The sequence below is a fragment of the Furipterus horrens genome, unplaced genomic scaffold, assembly GCF_987537825.1.
Source record: "Furipterus horrens unplaced genomic scaffold, mFurHor1.1.pri manual_scaffold_15, whole genome shotgun sequence".
In the NCBI taxonomy this organism is placed as follows: Eukaryota; Metazoa; Chordata; class Mammalia; order Chiroptera; family Furipteridae; genus Furipterus; species Furipterus horrens.
In genome coordinates this window covers 8,500,934-8,521,464 of record NW_028327185.1, presented here as the reverse complement: position 1 = coordinate 8,521,464, position 20,531 = coordinate 8,500,934, and the positions used below count along the sequence as shown (strand labels likewise).

At 45.1% G+C, this 20,531-nt stretch overlaps 1 long non-coding RNA gene across 1 annotated transcript in view; it reads right to left on the bottom strand.

The window, feature by feature from the left end:
- Positions 1 to 20,531, bottom strand: part of LOC149992349 (uncharacterized) — a 47,176-nt gene that overhangs the window by 12,821 nt on the left and 13,824 nt on the right. The window contains exon 2 of the long non-coding RNA XR_016508335.1: positions 7,643 to 7,758. This is a non-coding gene — a long non-coding RNA (uncharacterized LOC149992349). The remainder of the gene's footprint in view (positions 1 to 7,642; positions 7,759 to 20,531) is intronic.

Here is a 20,531-nt window from a genome sequence, read left to right as displayed (position 1 = left end):
GATGTCATTCTCTGACACCAAGTATATATACCCTGAGGAAGTTCGCAAATTGCTCTCCACCGACTTCCAGAAGCTTATCTCCAGACTTAAAAATTAAAGAGAACAAAACCGGGAACCAGGAACCAGGAACAGCTAGAAAGAGGGGTTTTACTTTCCCTTTTTTTTTTTTCTTTTTCAGTTACATATTTTTGTCTTGTTGAGTTCAATTTGGAAAAAGTAGGGTCGGTTCTGGGGCAAGGCCATATTTAGAAGCTCACAATGCTTGTTTTTGTGGTGCCAGAGGAATCGACACATCTTTTTCCTTCGCAAAAGAAAACAGAAGCTCGTTATCCTGGCCGAGGAAGTCCGGAGGTTCTGAGGTGGAGATTAAACTTTCCTCCCAAACACGAAGGCTCCTGTTCAGCTTCTTGGTTAAGAGATTTTAGGAGCTTTTAAAAATGGTTAGCACACCACATGGGTTGGCTTTCTAAATAATTTAGAGAACTTGTGACCTGCAGCTTTCATGGAGTTGATGTAACTGTTCTGGAAATCCTTTGACTTGAACTTGAGACTCACTCTCATACAGCTGCAGTATGTCCACCGTCAACAGCAGTCAGTACCCAGAAAGCAGGAGGGGAACGGGGCGTGGGGGGGGGGGGGGAAATCCTCAGAATGTTTTCCAGGGCTGCAGTTCCCCATGCAGACCACCAGGTGTCCGTCTTCACACAAGCAGTCTTGCTTGTGCCATGGTGTTCTTACACGAAGACCAGATTATTTTTAAAGCCAAAGCCATTTTTCTGCTAGTGAGTATAAATGTGCATATGTAGAGTAAGTTCTCAAAGCCAAACTAAATAATTTCCGAATCCTCATCTAAGTAGGAGTAATCCATTGGACCTTGTGTTTATCTTCTAATGTTGCTTAGAACTAATTATGGCCAACGGATTTGGGAAACAGTGGGAAAAAAACAAATGTGTTCTCTTCCCAAATCTCATCATCTGGTGTTTGTAAAATTCAATGTTCTTAGCATGCAAACAGGTTTTTATTCCCAGAAACATTCTTTTTTTGGTAAAAACAGACAAATCACATTCTGAGCTGGCTTCTGCACTCTGCAGTTCAATTTGATGGTTCAGTTTCTACCTCTGTCTGTTCTCCGATGGCAATCCTTGACCTGATGCAGCTGAAAACTATCTCGACTGGGAAGTGTGAGCAGGAGATTTGATTTTTTCCTTCCCTGAGTTATTGGGGTAACATTAGATAACTCCAGCAAGGTCCAGAATGCACACCTGAGGCATCTGAGTCCATCCTGGGGAAGAAGTGCTCTTCTTGTGGTCTGCAAACATGTGTCACCGGATTAAGCAGTTTTATGGATCTATTTTGTATCATCTCGCCCCTTTTATTTACTTACCTTTTTAAAAGTTACCCTCAAAATAGTTTCCACCAGTTTAGGAAGCTCTTCTTTTCACCCTTGCTTGTCAAAATATGAAGTTTATGAGAGCTCTTGATGCCTTTATTAATGGTTTAGTTACATCACACATAGATGTGAATTAAGTGATCAACTAGTATAGACGACGTGCTTAGTGAGAAAGAACAATACTATCCTCTACAGTTATTTCAGTGGGGTCTAGGCAGGGAGAGAAGATAAACATACCGTGTATCACAGCACCATGTTGAACTTGAAGACTTCTTTTATTGTTGTTGTGCATTTTTGTTTGGTTTTGTTTATTATTTTTGATACCTTTAGGACATTAGAGTCACTTTCTCCAGTAACGGTAGACATGAAGCTGTTTGTAGCAGGAACAAAACACACCCTCAGGGTTGTGTTCACCCCAAAATTGTTGGCCTGGCATTTCTGGTCCCTCAAATATTTATAGATATACTTATTAAAGCTCAGTTCCCTAACACCATGCTGATGTCATTGGCTCATTAATTTGACCACTCTTTATTTACTATTTACTGTGAACCTCATGCTGTGGATATAATAAAAATGTCTCAGAACCAGCCCCTTTTCTCAAAATAAACCAGTGAATAAAATTCTCCAATGTAGTTCCTAAATACACTTCTGGAGCATACTGAATGAAATGAAAATATTTCAGGCTGCTGGTATTTGTAGTACAGAACAATTTTCTATTGTTTGGTTATGTAACCTATTTAAATATATTGTTGTTTAGAGAGCACTGTTATTCAAATATGTGAAATAATGAGTCATATTACAGCGGGGGTGGAACACAACCACCTACACGTTTACATAAAATTACCATGCAAATGATCTCTCCGATATTATTTAATTAACCGAATGGAGGCAGGCAGAGAGGCAGAGATTGCTCTGCCGGGTCTATCAAAAGGAAAATTGAAATTCACTTAGTAAAATGATTTTAGGTAGTCTGGATAATAATTATTTTACTTTTATTATTATCTTTAAGTCATTGCATCTGTTTTCAAAATGTTCAGAAATGGAAGAATTAACGGGAAGCGAGTTCTGCCCCTGAATGCCCTCTCCCTCCAGGCACAGTGTCCATGGTGATGAGTGTGGGTGGGGGAAGGGATAGCGGCAGCCCCAAACTGAAAGGAAACCCTCCTAGCGCTCAGGTGAACCTTGGCCATCGTGAGAGAGGGCATCCATCTCTGTGTTCCCTTTGAAAACCGCTGCCAGCAATCCCAGAGTGCATGCTGAGCAACAGTCAGAGGGCCAAATGAGTGTGTGTGCTTCTTCAGCGAGGGAAGATGAAATGGTGGAAATTTGCATTTTTTGAGGCTGTCAAATCGGGGCCAGTTGCTCTCTCTTGAAAAGGAACCAAGCAGGGCTATCCCGCTCTGTAAAACTGTGAAAATACGTGTGCTTAAGGAGCAAGGGCCCTGCAAAGTGAGTACAAGATAAAGTCGGGGTCAAGGAGGGTTTCTCTGTCCTCCTTCATTTATTTGCTGAGCTCGGACTAATTTGCCAACTATAAACTTTCGCATCCATCTTCTGTTTTCCAATTAAGGGGGTCATCCATGAGTTCATTAATGTTTATGGGATGTCAACCAGCACCCAGTCACGGGCAAGGAACTGAACAGACTTGAGTCTCACTATCAAACGGATCCCTCAACTCGCCGGAACCGCCACATATGGATTTAAAATGGTACAAACAATCCCAGCAGCTCCCAGAGTCAATACTATCCCATGCTAGGAAGTATTTGAGCTTGGCCTTAGAATGTAACTAGGTTTTGGTCAGCCATGAAACGGGGGAGGGCATTTCAGGGAAAAATGAAGAATACCATAAAAATACAGACAACATGGAATTACATACTTGGGAAAGCAGCAGAGACTAGTGTGCTTGGGACCAGAGGAGCAAGTGATTAGGGTAAAAAACATAAATTGGAACAATGTTATGGAAGTTCTTGATGCCATGACAAGGATGATAGAAGTTATTATGTAATACCTACGATGCTTTACGGTTAAAAATCAAAACAAAACACTGCATCCTGGTTCGGTAGCTCAGGGCCCTTCACACTTGCAGTAACGGAGCGCCTGCTGCACGTGGCGTAAGCAGAAAGAGAATTGAATGGTTTGCATCGATGAAGACGCCCATTAGATTTCAGGCACAGCTGGAGTCCAGTGGACAGAGGACATCCCCAGGATGCGTCTCTCTGTTAGCTCTAAGTCGACCCCATTCTCGGGCTCCTGTGGCGTCTGACCTCAAAGGCGCGTGATCAAACCCCAGCTGGGAAACCCGATCTCCTGCCGGCTTAAACGTGGGTGTCCGCACGGAGCTCCCATCTTGCTCACGTGCCAAGTCGTGAAGCAAGCACGGTGGCCAGGGCACTGGGACGCACTGGCTGGCTTTTCAGCGCAGAATGCGGACTCCACCCCTGTGGCCGGGGCTGTGCCACAAGCCACGACGTCCTCAGGGCCAACAGAAAGAAGAGCCATTGTGGGGCCACAAGGGAAATAGCTAAACGGAGTCCCCGGGAGGCTCAGACACTTGCTGGTGAGATCGCTCCCTGCTGTTAAGCCACGGAGCACGCTAATTCACAGTCCCCTGCTGTTCTAGTCTATTGTTTTGGAAGAATCTTAGACACTGACCATTAAAGACTTTTGGCAAGGGAGTGATAGGATCATCAAAGCCACGTGGGCAGACGAACTGAAGGAAGAGAAACTAAAGGCAGGAAGACTTTCTTGTCTGAAGTAGGGCAGGTCTGCGGACTGGCAGGACAAGGTCTCAAAAGGGAAGCCTTTCCAGGTAGAAGCAAGCGAACTCACACAGATTTCGGGAAGAGGAAGGAGAGGGAAATGCACCTCTTGCTCCTTGGGCCTCACGCTGAACACTCTGGCCTAAGAAACTCGGTGTGATTTTGCATGAATGAGGCGCGCCGTTCCTCGGAAGGATGTAGCAATGCGGGGAGCTCTAAGGATGGAGAGAGGGGATGCTATGGTCCCCCCACCCCCACCCCAGAGACTCAGGCAGGTGTCCTCCCGCCTCGGCTGGGTGTGGGCACAGCTGACAGCTCTCAGCTTTACCACCAGGAATTGCCCTCAGCTGCCGTGAGCCCCCTTACTCAAGACCAGGGCCCAGAGTAGCACTGGGGTACGCATGCCCAGCCTGCTGGTCTCAGGGGCAGCAGCGCTCAGAGGGTCTGCCCAGCTCCATACCTTCCAGGGGCACCACAATCTCAACCCCTCACTCTGCCTAATCATGGGGTCTTTATCCCCCTACAGGCTTTGATCCCAAGAGTTGCCCCTGATAAACTTCCTGGGTGCACACCTCCTCCTCGGGGTGCCTGACGGGTCTATGTAGATCCCCCTGGGATCCGGGGCTCAAGCTGCAGATCCTTGTGACAGTGAATTTGCAACTGAATGGACTCCTCCGCGGGGTGAGGGGATCGAGAAAAAGGAGGTGCTCCCCCCACTGACTGACCGTTGGCATCCCCTACTCCTTTGAGTACTCATGTGCTTTTTCTGAAGGATTTTCATTCAGGAGAAGAAAAACGGGCTGCTGATATCGGTTCTTTCAGAGTTACCATTATTATGAACTCCATCATACATACAAAACAATATCTGTACATGTCAAAAAATAACAGTGAAATGAAATGAACTTCCCTCGCAGCCAAGAACTTTGAATTTCCTCTGTACCTTTCCACGGTATGGCCTCCTTCCATACCCCCCAGGTTTCTCCCAGGGCTGATGTCCTGCTGGTGCCCGCGAGGTGACCACGCTGTAAGAGTCACATGCGGGATGCGTGGCCTCTTTCCCAGAACCCTTTTGAACAACGCCATCATCCGGCATGTCAGAGGGGCGCTGCCTTGCACGACATGAAGCCAGTATCACTTTAATTTTTTCCACAGTGAGAGCCAGATCTCCAGTGCCAATAATTACTCATCCACAGACAATACCACATTTGCTTTTACCGAGTTTCCCAAATGTGTGGGTCTGTATCTGGGACATCTGCTGTGTGCATTGATCTCTCTACCCCCGGTGCTCTATGACTCAGCGTCATTGCTGAAGCTTTGTGTAAGTGTCTGGTACCTGGTGGGGAAAGGCCTTCTGCCGGCGCCTCTTGACTGTTCTTGGCCCTTTGCTTTTTTATATAAATTATAGGATCAGTCTGTCAAAGTCTATGAGGAACTGTTAGGACATTGATACAAATATCATTAAATTAATTTTGTAGAGAACTGACACTTATAATATTGTTAACCATGGACATAGTATGTATCTTGATTCAACTGGTGTTTAAAGTCATTCAATACATTTTTTAAAACGTCACACATATATTTGTTATCTTTATTCTTGGGTGTTTTATATTTTTAAGTGAGGTAAATAAAGTATCATCGCTGCATTTTCTAATGGAAGCTGGTATAGATAGAAAACTTTGCTAAATGTTTTTCCTGTTCAGGTTGCGGGAGTACACTCTACTCCCAGTTTACTAAGGAATTTTTAAATATTATGAATGGGTATTAAATATTACCTCATGCTCTTTCTGTATACATTGAAGCAATTAAATGATTTTTTTTTTTGTTTGGTTTGTTCATGTACTGAATGACACTAATAGATGACCTAAGATTAAACTAATTGTTTATTCCTGGAATATACTCAACTTAGTCATCACATATTATTGTTTTTATACAATGAAGGATTCTGTTTGCTGTGTTTCCCTTTGCATTTAGCATACATGTTTATGAATGAGGGCTTGTCTGATCCCTTTGTCAGGATACCCTCAGCTTTGTGGCAGATTTAGTGTGAAAAGTTATCTGTTCCTTAAAAATTGGAATCGCTCATCTCAAATCATTTTGAGCCTGAAGTTCTTTTTGAATCGGTTTTTATCATTTATATTTTTAAGGTGATCTGTTTATGTATTGTGTTGCTCAGATTATTTTGGCTTTAACTTTTTGTGGATTTTTAAAGGTTACATTTTTTAAAGTTAAAAAGCTCTCCTTTACTCTTTATTCACTATTTAGTTCTATCTTAACTGCATGGTGGTTGCAGAAGAGACTCTGCAGGATACTGATCCTTTGAAATTTATTATACTTGCTTGATGTCCATGTAGATGTTAAAGTCTGTAAATAATCTAAGTACTTGAAAACAAGTCTTCTTTTCCAGTTATAGAGAGCAGTCTTCTGTGTTATGTTGTTAGATAATAAACTTACTGAATTTTTTTGTCTGCTGAGTAATTATATAAATATATATATATAATTCAGTAGATCAAAAATGTATATAAATATATTAAGAGAAATTAGACTCAAATATACATGTTTACTTTTTTAATAAAGTACAACTTATTCTGCATTTTCAAAGACTTTTTTTGTTGGCATTGTTTTAAATGATATCTATTCATATTGCTAGAAATGGAAGTCCCCTAAATTTTTAATTTCCCTGAAAACTCTTTAAAATATCTACCAATTTGGATTTCACTGTTCCTGCCGTCACATCCTTGGGACACATCTGTATTCTCTCTTTCTTTCCCAAGGGCCTCTTGGCGAGTTTTAAATGTTGGCCTCATAGTAGTACTAACTGAGGTTTCCTGCAGCTCTCTTTTCTTTGTTTGGGTTGCGACTGTATTTGTCTTTCTCTTGTTCATCATGAACTTACATTTCTTTTGAAAGAATGGCACCCTGCTGCCCACTATGGGCTCTTCTCCAGTGATTCTGACCTGTGGGGAGGCAGCTGGGCAGAGCTTAGGGAGGAGGAGGAGGAGGAGGAGGCTGGCGCAGGCTCTCCCTTCCTTACACAGCTCAGCGCCTGCTTTGTGCCCTGTGCTACAAGCCACTGGGAGAGGGCTGGGGGTGGCATCTGGGCCTGGGAAAGAACTGGGGTTATCACACCCCCCACCCCGCCCGACGAAAGCTCACCTATAACTTAGCTTGTCGTTACATCTCCCCATACATTCAGATTTTCTAAAACAGCCATGACTGAACGTAGCCCATCCTGTTGTCCCGAAGAGGACATTTACATGGATGAGAAGTCTGGGAACTCTGCTGTGGATTCAACAAATAACCTCCCCCATCTTCCATCCCCATTCAGGTTGAAATTAGGGACAAAGCAGAGTTCGATTTACACACATCCTGGCTGGCCCTCTAGTCCCTGAGGTCTCTTCCCTCTGATACGACTTTCAAAGACACCATTTAGGGTTGTGAGCCTACCCCGTGTAGGGACCAACTGAACGAGGAAGCAAAAAGAGAAGGGTCCCACCGCTGCAAATCAGGTCTTCTGTCGTGCAGGGCACGGTCCTGGTCACTGTGCATGACCGGCCTCAGCTGCGCCAGGTCCCCAGACTCATTCCCGCCCTGCGTCTCTTCTGATCGCCCCTGAGTTGTTCGCGTGAGACAGGGAGCAGCACAGGGAAGGTGGAGAACGGCGGATAGAGGAGGAGGGGAGGATAAACAAGAAGATCGTGTTAAAGGCAGCATATGAGAATAATTATTGATCTGCCTTAAAAAAATTAAACCACGTTTTGAATCTCCCTTTGAATGTCTTATATCACTGTCAGGCTCACCTTTTATTTACCTTCACGTTATGTCGCGGAGGAGAGAAAACTAGACTTGCCGTTTGATAGGGTTTGATAGGAGAGGGCGAACTTGGGCTTAGCTTGACTTTCAGCCACTTGGTGACCTGTGTCACCCTCAAACCCCAACATGGCCCTGATGCTCAGCAAGGTCCTGCCACACCCCAGCAGTCCTGCATCTGTGACCTAACCCAGGGTGTCTCGACAGCATCATTATTGACATTGGGCACAGGATAATTAAATCCTTGTAGGGTCCTTTGCTGTGTAGAATGTGCAGCTGTTTTATCTCTAGCCTCTCCCTGCTAGAAGCCAGTGGCAGCCCACCCAGTGGTGACAACCAAAACTGTCCCCAGATCTACCAAACGTTCCTATAGGGAAGCAAACTCACTCAGTGTTGAACCACTAATCTAATACGAATAATTATTATATCCTTTTCCTGAAATTTGTTTTTCTGGGACAAAAGGACATGTCTCAATGATTCCTTTGAAAGCGGGCCTCTGTGAATCGGTGTCCTTTATTTTGACAAAGCGTCACCTTATCGCCAGTGCAGAGGGAGATATACGAGCTTGTTTTCCTCTCAGGAGCCACAAACAAGTCAGAATGACTCATTCATTGTGGGCCCAAGAAGCCAGCCTTCAGGTGCTCCCGGAAAGTTCTTATAAATCATAATTATCTCAATTGTTTGGAGCTACTATTATGGGACTAGGGAACAATGACTTTGAGTTTTTGTTTTTTAATGAAGGAAGTTCCTTTCTACTTAATTTGCTTCATTCCTCCAGTCATCTCACACACACACACAGGAACGGCTTCATTCTTTATTGCTCTCTTTTATCTTAGGACCCGGGCCTTTACAAAAGTGATCATCCAAGACAAAGCAATCGACCAGGAATGTAAACACCATGGGACCCTTGATGGGCCTGCTTTAAGAGTGTCCTCTTTGGATAGTCCGGAGTTGACTGTAAAGCTCTGTCCTCTTTACAGAACTTTTTTTCTGTTTTTTATTTGTTTGTGGCAAAATGTGATCTGAGACTGACGGTCATTATAGCCTGTTAGTGAGGTTGGGAGGAAGCCACTTACCTCCTGACCTCCAGCAATCTGGCAGCTACGGAGATTTACTTAAAGGAATGTAACTGTTGCCTAAAACACCGTGGCTCAGGGCAAGTCACAGCACAAGTATAACTTTTCTCATCTTTGAAACAATCTTAAAAATCAATTTTTCACTCATTTATGCATTTAAGGAAGTTTTTCTAAATACTCGGTGTGGGCACTGGGCTGGAGATACAAAGCAAATGAAACTTCTCCCCGTCCTCGTGGCATGAGGACCAAGTGGCGTAAAGGGCAGAGAGTACCTATTGGACTTTCCCAGGCGGGCAGTGTCGTTCTGTAGGACACCTGCGCTGCTCAGGGGGGAAGGCTGCCGTGGGGCACCGATGTCCACGGGAAAGGATGGCCTTCAGGAGGGAACAGCCTGTGCAAAGTCCTGTGACGTGAGGGAGAATGGCGAGGACTAGTGTGACCTGTGTGACCGACGCTGAGACGGTAAAGGCAAAGAGAGGAACTTGAGAGGCGGGCACAGGTCAGATTATTTTAGTTCAAACACATGTCAAGTGAAATTTTCCCTTTATAGTAAACGTATTGGGGTGACATGGGTTAATAAAATTATGTATGTTTCAGGCACACAGTTCTACAGCACATCATCTGTACAGCGTATTGTGTGTTCGCCGCCCCGAGCCAAGTCTCCGTCCATCACCCTTTATGCCCCCTTTCCCCTCCCCCATCCCTCTTTCACTAAATTCTGCCAGCAATGAGAAGACCCTGAAGAGCGTTAAGACAAGAGTTGATATAATCAGTATTATTTAAGCAGGAGGTTGACAAAACTACATTTTGAAGTTATTTTGGCTCAGGGTGAGGAACGGACATGAGTGGGGACAGAGGGCACGCTGGTAGGGACTTGAGGCGAGTGTTTAACGGGTCCAAGCAATAGAAGATGAGAGTTTGCCTTAGAGTGGTGGAGAGGAAGAAATGTGATCCAGGTCAAGAGCTCTTTATCGAATAACAGCAAGTGGAATCTGTGGTATGTCGGGGGGGGGGGGTGGAGAGGGAGGAGAAGCGGGAGACAGATTATAAGGATTTCCCCGGAAATGCTGGATTCATAAGATGAATGTTATTTTGTATGAATTGTAGATGAGGCTCAGGTGACTTAACTACGTTGACCCAAGTTCACAGAATAACTCATGGCATAACCAGAGTGCAGCTCAGGTGAGGCCAACAGCAAAGCCAGGGGTTTATTCATGGCTGGAAGAGTTCTTATGTGCTTTGTAATAAAGTAAATGTGACCTTGGAAATGAGACACTTTAAAAAGGACTGGTGGCCTTTTGGGTAAAAACTGGAGTACCGGTCCTTTTATTTTAATGAAATATAAAATGTATCTCCTACTGTAGACCTCTCTTTGCACTTGGACTTCACTCACATTTTACTTGGCAGGTGACCAGCCCTTAACTTTTAATGATCCAATTGAAACGTGATTCTGGATGGATGGCAGCAGTACCAGCGCATTGTTTTCCAATCTTTCCACAATCCAACACGGAAAAGGACAGCGTAACCATAGCAAAAGCAAAAATGCACGGCTGGTATTTAAAAACAAACCTAGGTATCAGCCCTGGCCGGTGTGGCCCAGTTGGCTGGAGCAGTCCCATACACCAAAGGGCTGGGGTTTTGATTCCCAGTTAGGGCACATACCTAGGTTGCAAGTTTGATTCCCAGTGGGAGCTCGTACGGGAGACAACCAATCTGTGTTTCTCACATTGATGTTTCTCTCTCCCGTCCTCTCTCTCTCAAATCAACAGACGTATTAAAAGAACTCGATACCAAGCTATACCCACAATCTTCAGAAAACAAAAGGATGAGTACGACTACCAGCAGCCTCCCTGGTATTTGGTGTTTGAGTAGCCTGACAACAGGAGCCATTCGAGACATCCTGGCCGGATCCAGTTTGCAGCAAACACCGGGGATGGAGGGGCATGTTGTACTGACCTTCGTGCTGGCAATGAGCGAAACCCAGGCTGCAGATGAAATGTCTGGGCCAAACTGCCCCTTATTCAAGAGGCAAATTGTAAGGAAAAGTATGGTATGAAGGAAGACCCTGTGGATTAAACTATTAGGAGATGCATCAGTTTTCTTTAAATGAGCAAGACTAAATCATAGTTTCTAGGGATGGTCACTCACATCATTGATCAAACAGTGAAGAAAGCTGAGAAAGTGATCACTCTAAAGAAGAGGCCATGATTAACTTTGGGGGGCAGGGAGAGGCGGTGTGACGTGGATGGCTTCTGAGGTGGTAGCAACTTATACGTCTTGGCCTGGGTGATGGTAGCAAGAATATTCATCTTTATAATAACTTCTTAAGCCCTGCATTTGCTTTGTATCATTTTCCGTATCCATTTTTATTTTATAACACAAGGACAGAAGAAAAGGATATATAACTTCTTTGGACAGGCCTGGGTTTAATCTAAAAAATAAAAAAAGGATCGTGAAATATGCTGCTATACTGCACAACTCTCAGCGGTACGGTTTATGCTGCCTTAATGTGCAGAACCATGGCTTCCACCGAGCATTAAGTTAGGAAATGAATTTACAGACGCCGCCTAGAGTTCTGCTTGAATCCAGCTGAATTCTGTGTCATGGTATCATGTCTGAAATTGATCTAATCTCTGTCTAACACGTGTCCTCAGGGCTCTCCTTGTCATAAAAGCCTTGTACCCCGAATGGCTGGCTGTACCCAAATAACCAATAGCAACGTGAACAGCACCCACAAGTTCGTTACTCACCACCCAGGCTGAGAAAGGGGAAAAAAATCACTGTTGGTGCCAGAGGTGAGGCCCTTGGAGGAGAAATACTACTTGATTCTTTGGGTGATTTCAGTCAAGATTTTTCCAGAACAAGGAACAAAGGAATAATGACTGTTCAGGAGCTGCACAGCTGTCTGCCTGCAGAGAGAGTGACAGGAAATATGTGTCCCTTCTTCCAAACAAGCAAGGGACACCAAAGTCCCCTTGCCGGCCCCAAGCAGGAAACAGAACAAAGCCCCACACAATTCAGTTCTGCCAAAAGGAACCTGAGGTAGGAAAGAAGGGTGGTTTTTTTCTTAAGATGGCTAGTCTAAACTCTTCCTGGACCTGTCGTAATTAAGAGACATGCTTATTTAATGAGCAACAGTTTATGACAAATTGCGAAGGTCTTCAATAGGAGAAGGAAGCCTGTGTATCCAGATGGAATCCTTTTCTGATGCACCAGGAAATATTAACCCCTGACGACAGGGTACCATAAAACAAAGATGATTGTTGACATGCCATTAGGATGCACGCCAGCACCGTTACTGCCCATGGACGTGGGGAAGCCAGGCAAGTGCCCACAAGAACGATTATACCGGTTCTGGTGCTGGCTTCTGGACCAAGCCACCGCTGTGACCTAAGGGGAAACACTTAACTGCAAAGCAGAGGTTTCTTTTCTAGTGCGAAATGAAAATATTGGGTCAGGAGTCTCTTTGTGACATTCATGAGCAGGGTCATTAGTCCAAATCAGCAGGTCACCTTCAGAGGAAGTCAAGTCATATGTATTCTAGGAAAGATATGAGATACTGCTTTTAAACAAAATCTGTGCGCTGTCCCTGTGCCCAGAATACGATATTACCAGATAGTAACTGATAATATACTGCAAGGTCTCACCTTTTATCTAAGACTAGATACCCTCAAGTTATCCAGTGGTTTCTAAGGAGAGGTTTAAAAATGATGTGCTCATTAGTTACTCCTTTTACTCAAACAAACACTTTGCTGAATTGGTAGTTGTCATGTGTCTCAGACCGTTCCGGACCCACTCAAGTGTGTTAACATCCTTGGGACCCACCCAAGTCCTGAGCCTCTGAGGACCAAACTTCTTGTCACACTGAGAAATTCTCCCTCGCCGGAGAGTGGAGGATGGATACTGACTGGATGCCCTGCACCCAGCTTCCGCTGTCCTGGGGCTCCCAGAGCCTTGGTCCTCAATAAGCCTCAAACCACAGCTGCATCTTCCTTCCACTCCATAAGCCCACGTTGCCCGGCTGTGGTTGGTCTTCTGTCTGCACCCCTAATTCAGTCCTCTATCCATGCTCATCTGACAGACCTTTCCTCCTTTCCTTCCTTCTTTCTCTCTCTCTCTCTTTCTTATTTTTCTTTCTACAGTCATTATTTGAGATGTGTGGGCTTTATCTCACTGGGGTGACTGCAGCTCTGTCAGGATCAAGCCAGCCTATCAGCTCAGTTGTGATCTGCAGTCTTTTTCAAAGGGCCTCAAGAATGAATAGACTCCACAATGTAATCGAGCCAAGGTCCCCCATGTACCAGTTAGAAAACAAACTCCCCAGATCTAGAGCAATATTCCAGGGAGATTTTTATTCCTAGAACCTCAAGCTGTGTACTGACCCACAGTCCCTTATCTGTTTTTCCAAAATTCAAAAAGCACTGCGAGGCAAGTATTGACCTCAACTGGCATATACGGCTGGGCGGAATCAGCTTGTAGATGTCTCCGGCAATGGGAGAGAAAATGCTCTCTTGGGAGGTTCTTATGCTAGAAGTAAAGTAGAATAATGTTACTCGAGGAACTAGATTTAAATATGTGCATTCTAAACCCTGAAGCCATTGCTTAAAACCACAATAAAGTAAGAGTTATACTACTAAGCCAAAAAGGAAATAAAATGGAATTCGGAGAAATACTCAATTAACACGAAAGAGCGCCAAACACAAGAGAACATAAAGAGCAGATGGGACCAATGGAAAACCGTTATTAGCAGGCTGCCAACCCACAGACGACGGCGCGTGTTCTGCAAAGGACCCCGAGAGCTCACCGAGGGTGTGGGCACAGGTGTCGTCGCAGGTGTGGCTGCAACCACAGGAGAGGTGACGGTGATGTGGACGAAGGAAGTGGCAGTGGGGCAGGTGTAACCAAGTGGGCAGACCCAAGAAATCCAAAGGAGACGGAGCGGACAGGACCACCTACTGGGAAGGGGGCGGCATATAAGCAGCCGCTATTCTGAGGATGAAAACTACTTATGTTTTGAAGTGAATTTTCTGAAACCTGTAGGGGTCCAGAATGAAGAGCATAATAAACAGGATGCAGCCCAAGTGAGAGGGGAAGGTTTGGGGTGTAAAGACCAAAGTTGGGCTCCTCAACAAGCAGAAGCTTGAGGATCTGGAAACACATGAGGTCACCCAAGGAAAGCGAGAAGAGAAAAATGAGGAGAGGTCTGGGCATAGACCCTTGGGGGCAGCAACATGGAAGGTTTGCACGGGGAAGACTTGAACAGATATTCAGTGACACCCGCCCCCCCAAAGCACCCTGTGCCCGGTGGATGCGCAGGGATGCTGATCCAGTGGAGGAAGGACCCTACAGCCAGAATCCGAACTTACACTTCCCAGAGTAAAAACACCAAAAATCGTATCTTTGTGTACTCAGCACATCCAGGAGAAAACGGGAGGGCAAGGCTGTGATTTGGGGGCTTTCTGCCCAATGGGGATGTCACATGGCAACGGGTTTAGGCACCTAAGATCACAGAGGAGGAAGGGGACCGAGGTAGCAGCTTTCTCTCCAAGTTGCATCCAGGTATCCAGACTTCAATCCTTAAAAACTCCCCTCGTTGCTTGTTATAAAATGTGTTACTCTCCATGCTGAGGCCTGGACCACTGGTAAATGTCACACTACTCAAAAGCATCCTTGTGATTGTCCTTATTCACCCCAGGGCACCGTTGTCCCCAGTGTTGGAAGCATTAGACATTCCAGGACGGTGGCCCCGGAAAACCTGGTGCGGGGTTCCCGTCTGCTTCAGCCATTCTGAAATGGAAAAGCTTGCCTGGAGATCCCAGGCGGTTCCAAGGGTTCCACCACAGAAAACCTGCACAAGGAGTTCCCCTTATTCTCTGTAAATGTCTTAGCTGCTTTGACAGGGCTGTGACGGCTGCCAGCCAGGATGGGCGACAGGAGCTCATGAGGTGGGGGTGTCTGCCCTGCCACATTGCGTCTTACTGGACATAACAAAAGGTCTCGCCAGCTGGCGTGTGTCAGAGAACTGGATGCTCAGAGAGCCCCCTCTCGGCCTATTATGCGATTCTGAGAAAGGAAACGCAGGCAAGATCAAGACATCCTCTGCGCAGACGTCAAATAGCTCATGACGTCAGTTGCTCGGGGCTGTTTTGAGAGAGGATATCCCAGTCTTAGGAATTTGACATGAGTTTGGCGTGGCGCCCCCGCAGAATGCAATGTAGGCATAATTCAATCTTCCTGTAATTGTCTATTGAACTTGGCAATCTAGACTAATTTTTTCCTGTGGAGTGAGCCCAGGACGTCACTAGGACAGTGGCTGGGTTAATTAATGAGGCATAATAATGTGCATAATAAAAGCTTATGATCGGAGTGTACTTTCCACTGGGTCCCTCTCTCCTTCCCAGACAGAGCCGCGGGTCTCTCCGGAACCTGTGAATCACATTTTGTTAAGCACGTCTCTTCTTGTAAACAACATCGAGGGGAAAATAACAACTCGAGAACCATCTGTGTGACAGCGACCTTGACTTTTTTTTTTTTTCATTTCCCCCCATTGCATGTTAAAGGAAGTAAATAGGGGAAAAAATTCTAATTATATTGCTGTTTACTGATTACAGGATGAGTTTTATTGTATTTATTTTAAATACCACTCTGAGCCACACCCAGAGCCTTTATCATCATTCTGCTCCTTCCCATTCTCTCTCCGTTTTCTCTTTGGCATGTAGCTCATTGCATTTAAGCCTGTTCTCAAGAGTTCAAATCTTTGCAGCTCAGTAGCACCAGCAATAGCTTTCTTTGCTTTGGGATCAACAGTCATTTGGGGGAAAACGGGGCTTTCCCAGGTGCCCATGGCAAGACCATGGGATACAGTGGGAAAGATCCATCCGGCTGAGTCCAGGGAAATCATTCAACACGCTTTACTAATATGAAAAATGTGGCTTCAACAACTTCAATTCTATAAAGAGTTCTTAAGTACTAACTTCGTAGGCGATAAGGCACTGAGTTAGACCGGGACGTATGGATAATAATACCAACCTTGCCCATCGCAAGGAATCACGAGCAGGAGCAAGTTAAAACACTTGGAAATTCGCTGTCGTTGCTGAAGCTTGAGATTTACGGAGATTGTTTCCGCAGTGAGGCCCCTGGTCGTTGGAGACCGGCTCCTTCACAACCCCAGGGCCACTGCTTACCTACCGGTTCAGAGTTGGGCACCAGGGAAATAACAGCGCACCAGGCAAAGCTAGGCTGTAGCCTTTCTCTACGCCTAATCTTTTCTCAGAGAGGAGAGACGTGGCCTCCACGTTAGGACCACCCAGCGACGACATCTTCCTGCTGCCCTTTAGCACAGGACTTACTTCAGTGGAAAATTCCCTGACTTTACAACTTCAGTGTTGTTTTTTTCCCTAGAATTTAGTGCCATTCTTGATCAAGGTCACAATCTGTCTAAAGCAACTTTTATTAAAAAGAGAGCGCAGAGAGTGTGATGCCTGCGTTTGGCTCTCATTGCTGCCAAGAGTTTGGAAGCTGAAATTACACCAGAACAAAAGGTTTGGACAGAAAGGGTGGATTCCACACGAGTCACAGGCAATGACGTCATAATCCAACTGCTAATCCGACCGACTTCTTGAAAACTAGGCACATAATGAAACAACAGTATTCACGACAGGAAAAACAGCCTGTCCTGCGCCTGAAGCTCATTAATGAAGTCACTTTCGTAGACGCAGATTATGATACTGCTAGCTCTTCAGCCCCTCATCAGTCCACTTCTCGCCTTTGGGGAGTTGAGACAAATGTTTGTATTTTTTTCCGACAGCTTTCTGAAATATAATATTTTAAAATTAAAGTTAATTGAAGATTATTTTAAGAATTTAGTCATCCAGAAAAGGAAAAGAGCCACCAGAAAAGGAAAAGTGGATGTCACCACAAATACCTCCAGGATGTTGCAAAATTAGGGCTTAGTATTACTCTGCTATCTCAAAGGACAGAGACACAAACGAGGCACAAAGTCAGTCTTTTAAAAGTTAACAACTTTAGACAACAGCAATCTACATAAACATATGGAAAGACCCAAGATTAAGATAACAAACGTGGCTTTAAAAGTCACGACGCAAACAGTAATGGTGTGTGACAGAGAGAGAGAACGAGAGAGAGAGCTGAATTTGAGAACCGTTCTGGGAAATTACAGTGTGGGGCCCAGAAGGAGGCAGGAATATATCGACTTACAATTATTCAAAAACGCTTTGCAAATGGCATTTGAAGCCCGATTGAATCTGTCTACCTTTCCTTCTGTGGGACTGGTCTGTCAAAATTAGGAAACACCGCCCTGTTAGAGGAAAGTTCAGTTTACAATCTCAGTCCAGGTAGGACTGAACACACATTATTCAAAACTCAAGCCACTGAACGCGAGATGCCATCGAAGGAGAGAGCTGGAGCGATTGGGAAAATTTCATGCAAGTAGCATCTGACAGGGAATCATTTTTCTGGGGCTATTTAATTTTTCTACTCTTTCAAATTCTGTTACTCCTTAATCAATTTCTATAAACAACGTCCTAGCCGTGCTTCCGGTCAAGAACTCCGTCCTTGCAATAGAGCTGGCTTGTCTGCTTGTGACCTTGCTGGGCGTCCTACAGAAGCCAGCCTTCGCCACAGCTGGCCCAGACCCCGCCTCACCTTCTGCATTACAGCCACATTCCTGCTTTTGACTCATTGGCCCTTTGATGCTCTGGCTTCTCCAGCTCAGGACGGTGCTCCAAACCCACCACTTTGGAGACCTTCCCTGCTTGCCCGTGTTTCACGGCCCCCTCTGCTGAGCGACCCTCCGGCCACTAGCCTGTTCTCATGGCACCTGTATCCCACGCGCGAGCCCCAGCCATGCCCTTACAGCCAGGGTAGAGGACTGACCCTTATCAGGTGCCTGTGTGATTATTCTCTCATCATAATTACTTACTGAACGCCCCCTATATACCAGACTCTGTTTTTACAAGTTATTAACAAGAAAAAAAAATCATAAATGAGTGAGGGAAACATGCAGTAAACAAACTAATAATAAAGATAATTTCATACTTTAGAACTAATTGAAAGCAGCCACAATGAATAAACAATAGCTAATAATAACGCCTATATTCATTGACTGTTTCGTGTGCACTGCCCTAAGCACTTCGTGCAGATTGAATCTGCAGAAAAAACCTGATCCCCACTTGACACGAGGAAATGGAAGCTCAGGAATGTGAAGACGCTTGGCCAAGGTCTCTCATCTGCTGAGGGCTGAGTCGAGGGTTTGAAAACAAGACGGTCTGACTCTGGAATCTGTACGCTTAGTCCACTGGGTGAAGGAGGACTGGCTTGGAGGGGACCTATCTGAGCCCAGACACCACCGAGACGCAGCAGGCAGCACAGATGCCCTTAGCCTTCCCCTTGTCCAGTAGCGTCTTGACACTCAAGGCAATCCCACAAGTTAGGCGCCTGGAGACCCTTTCTCTCCTCCAAATCTACTTACACCCCTCACCCAGGTGGGATTAATCCTAAACTTGCTGAGGCTTGAGGTCTCAGTAGGTTTCCTACGCCCAGAGCACAGGGCCCTACAGGTCCAGGTCAAGGGTGTGGGCTTTGAGGGGCCCTCAAAGAGCTGCATGGGAAAGGAGAATTTTCCTTTTCCCTCCTCTTCCCAGGAGGGCCTCTGGCGGCTATCACGTGGCTCTCCTTTCTGCTCGTTCTCTAGGCTGGGGCAGCGAAGAGCCACTGAATTCCTTTTTCTGTTTACAAAGTTATATAAGTTTGCGCTATCGATTTTGGGAAACGTAGAAAAATACAAAGAAAATAAATGGGCTCGCTTCCACACTCAGAAAAACCCTCTATTCCCCTTGCTGTGTATTTCCTCCCTTTACTTCTTCCTATACAACTTGGAATATGCACTGAGCTCACACTGCACATTCCACTTACTATGTAACCTCATATAAGCCGCACTTGGTCCTCGTTAAAGCACTTTTAAAGGGTATGTAATATTCTATCATCCGGCTGTATTACAGCTTACAGGTAATTCCCCCAGTACTGGACTTTCAGAGTGTTTTCAGTTTTGTACTAATATAAATAATGAAGAAGTGAACATCCTGATGGGTACCACTTGCTCTATTCCAGACGATTTCCTTTGGATAAATTCCCAGTTACAATTTTGGAGTCAAACAGATGAATGCAATAAGCCTATTGATGCATATTTTTAACATGTCTTCCAGGAAGGTTATGCAAACCTACACTGCCACCAGACCGCAGGATGCTGCCCGCAAGACTGTCATTTCTAGCACGGGAGACGTAGGGAGGAAACGGGAAAGCTTCTGGAGAAAGTTTCCCGGAGTTTGTAATTTTTTTTCTAGGCCCAGGCTCGAACCATCTATCACAGACGTTACATCTAGGGACCTTGAAGTGGGAGGGGGATGGCTAACAAGTAATTGGGAGATGGGGAGAGGGGGCAGGGTCAGCCCCCACAGGGGGTCTGGGACAAGAAGAGCATTGGCCTCTGGAATTTGGAGGAATGTATACGCCTTAAAAGAAACCCAAAAGAAAGCAAAAATATACAACCAATCGCCAATATAAGCAACTCAAAATAAGCCCCTGGATTATAGCTATTTCCCCCCAAATACTTTGTTATGTTACCTCGGGATGGTTTGACTCATTCCATCAACTTGTCTTCAGTTGTTTTCCATCTATAAATCCTTTCCTAAATGTGCTTCTCCCCTGAGCCCTGGCCCCACGGAGCCGTGATTAAAGTAGAAGGAGGATGATCTTGGGGCTGGAGGCCTTTAGTCACTGCTGAAGATTTTCTTTAATGTGCTAATGCCCCACAGATCCAGGCAAGATTTAGAAAAGGCTAGAAATAGAGTTATCTCTGTTGAAACAAACATCTTTATTTATTTTGCCCTTGGCAGCAAGACAAGTATATTTAATAACTACATAATTTATCACCAACTTTGAGATTAAGAACACCTGAAAATATCTCTTTTGCTTGTTCTTTGAATTAGCCAAGGGCAAATCAGGGATTTTGCCAAAGAAGGCAATGAGGGGGAAAAAACCATCTACTGGAAAATCATAAGGCTGTGGGTGAATCAAATTAAAACCATTCCATTGTCCTCATAAATAATTTTGAAAATGAAATGAAATCGTTACCACTGCGTTGAGCCATGACAAGCTCTCAAAAAATTCAGAAGGCAAAATGCCAGAAGCTTCATCATTCACGAGGGAAAGCAGGAAAAAGGCAAGAACCAGACAAGGATGAGGAGAAGCAGAGAATCAATCGCACACAAGGAGGTGAAGGAGAATCAAGATCTCCTGACCACAGCCTCTGCCTCCAAGGAGAGCTAAGTTCTCAAAAGAAACGAAGTTCCCAACCAAGACTGGCGGGGACATGATGGCCCTGACCAAGGTCCAGCATGGAAGGACAGCCCTTTACCGAGACAGTGAAGGAGATGCCTTGGGTTGAACTGCAAACTAGTATTTTTAACTTTTGGTCTAGTA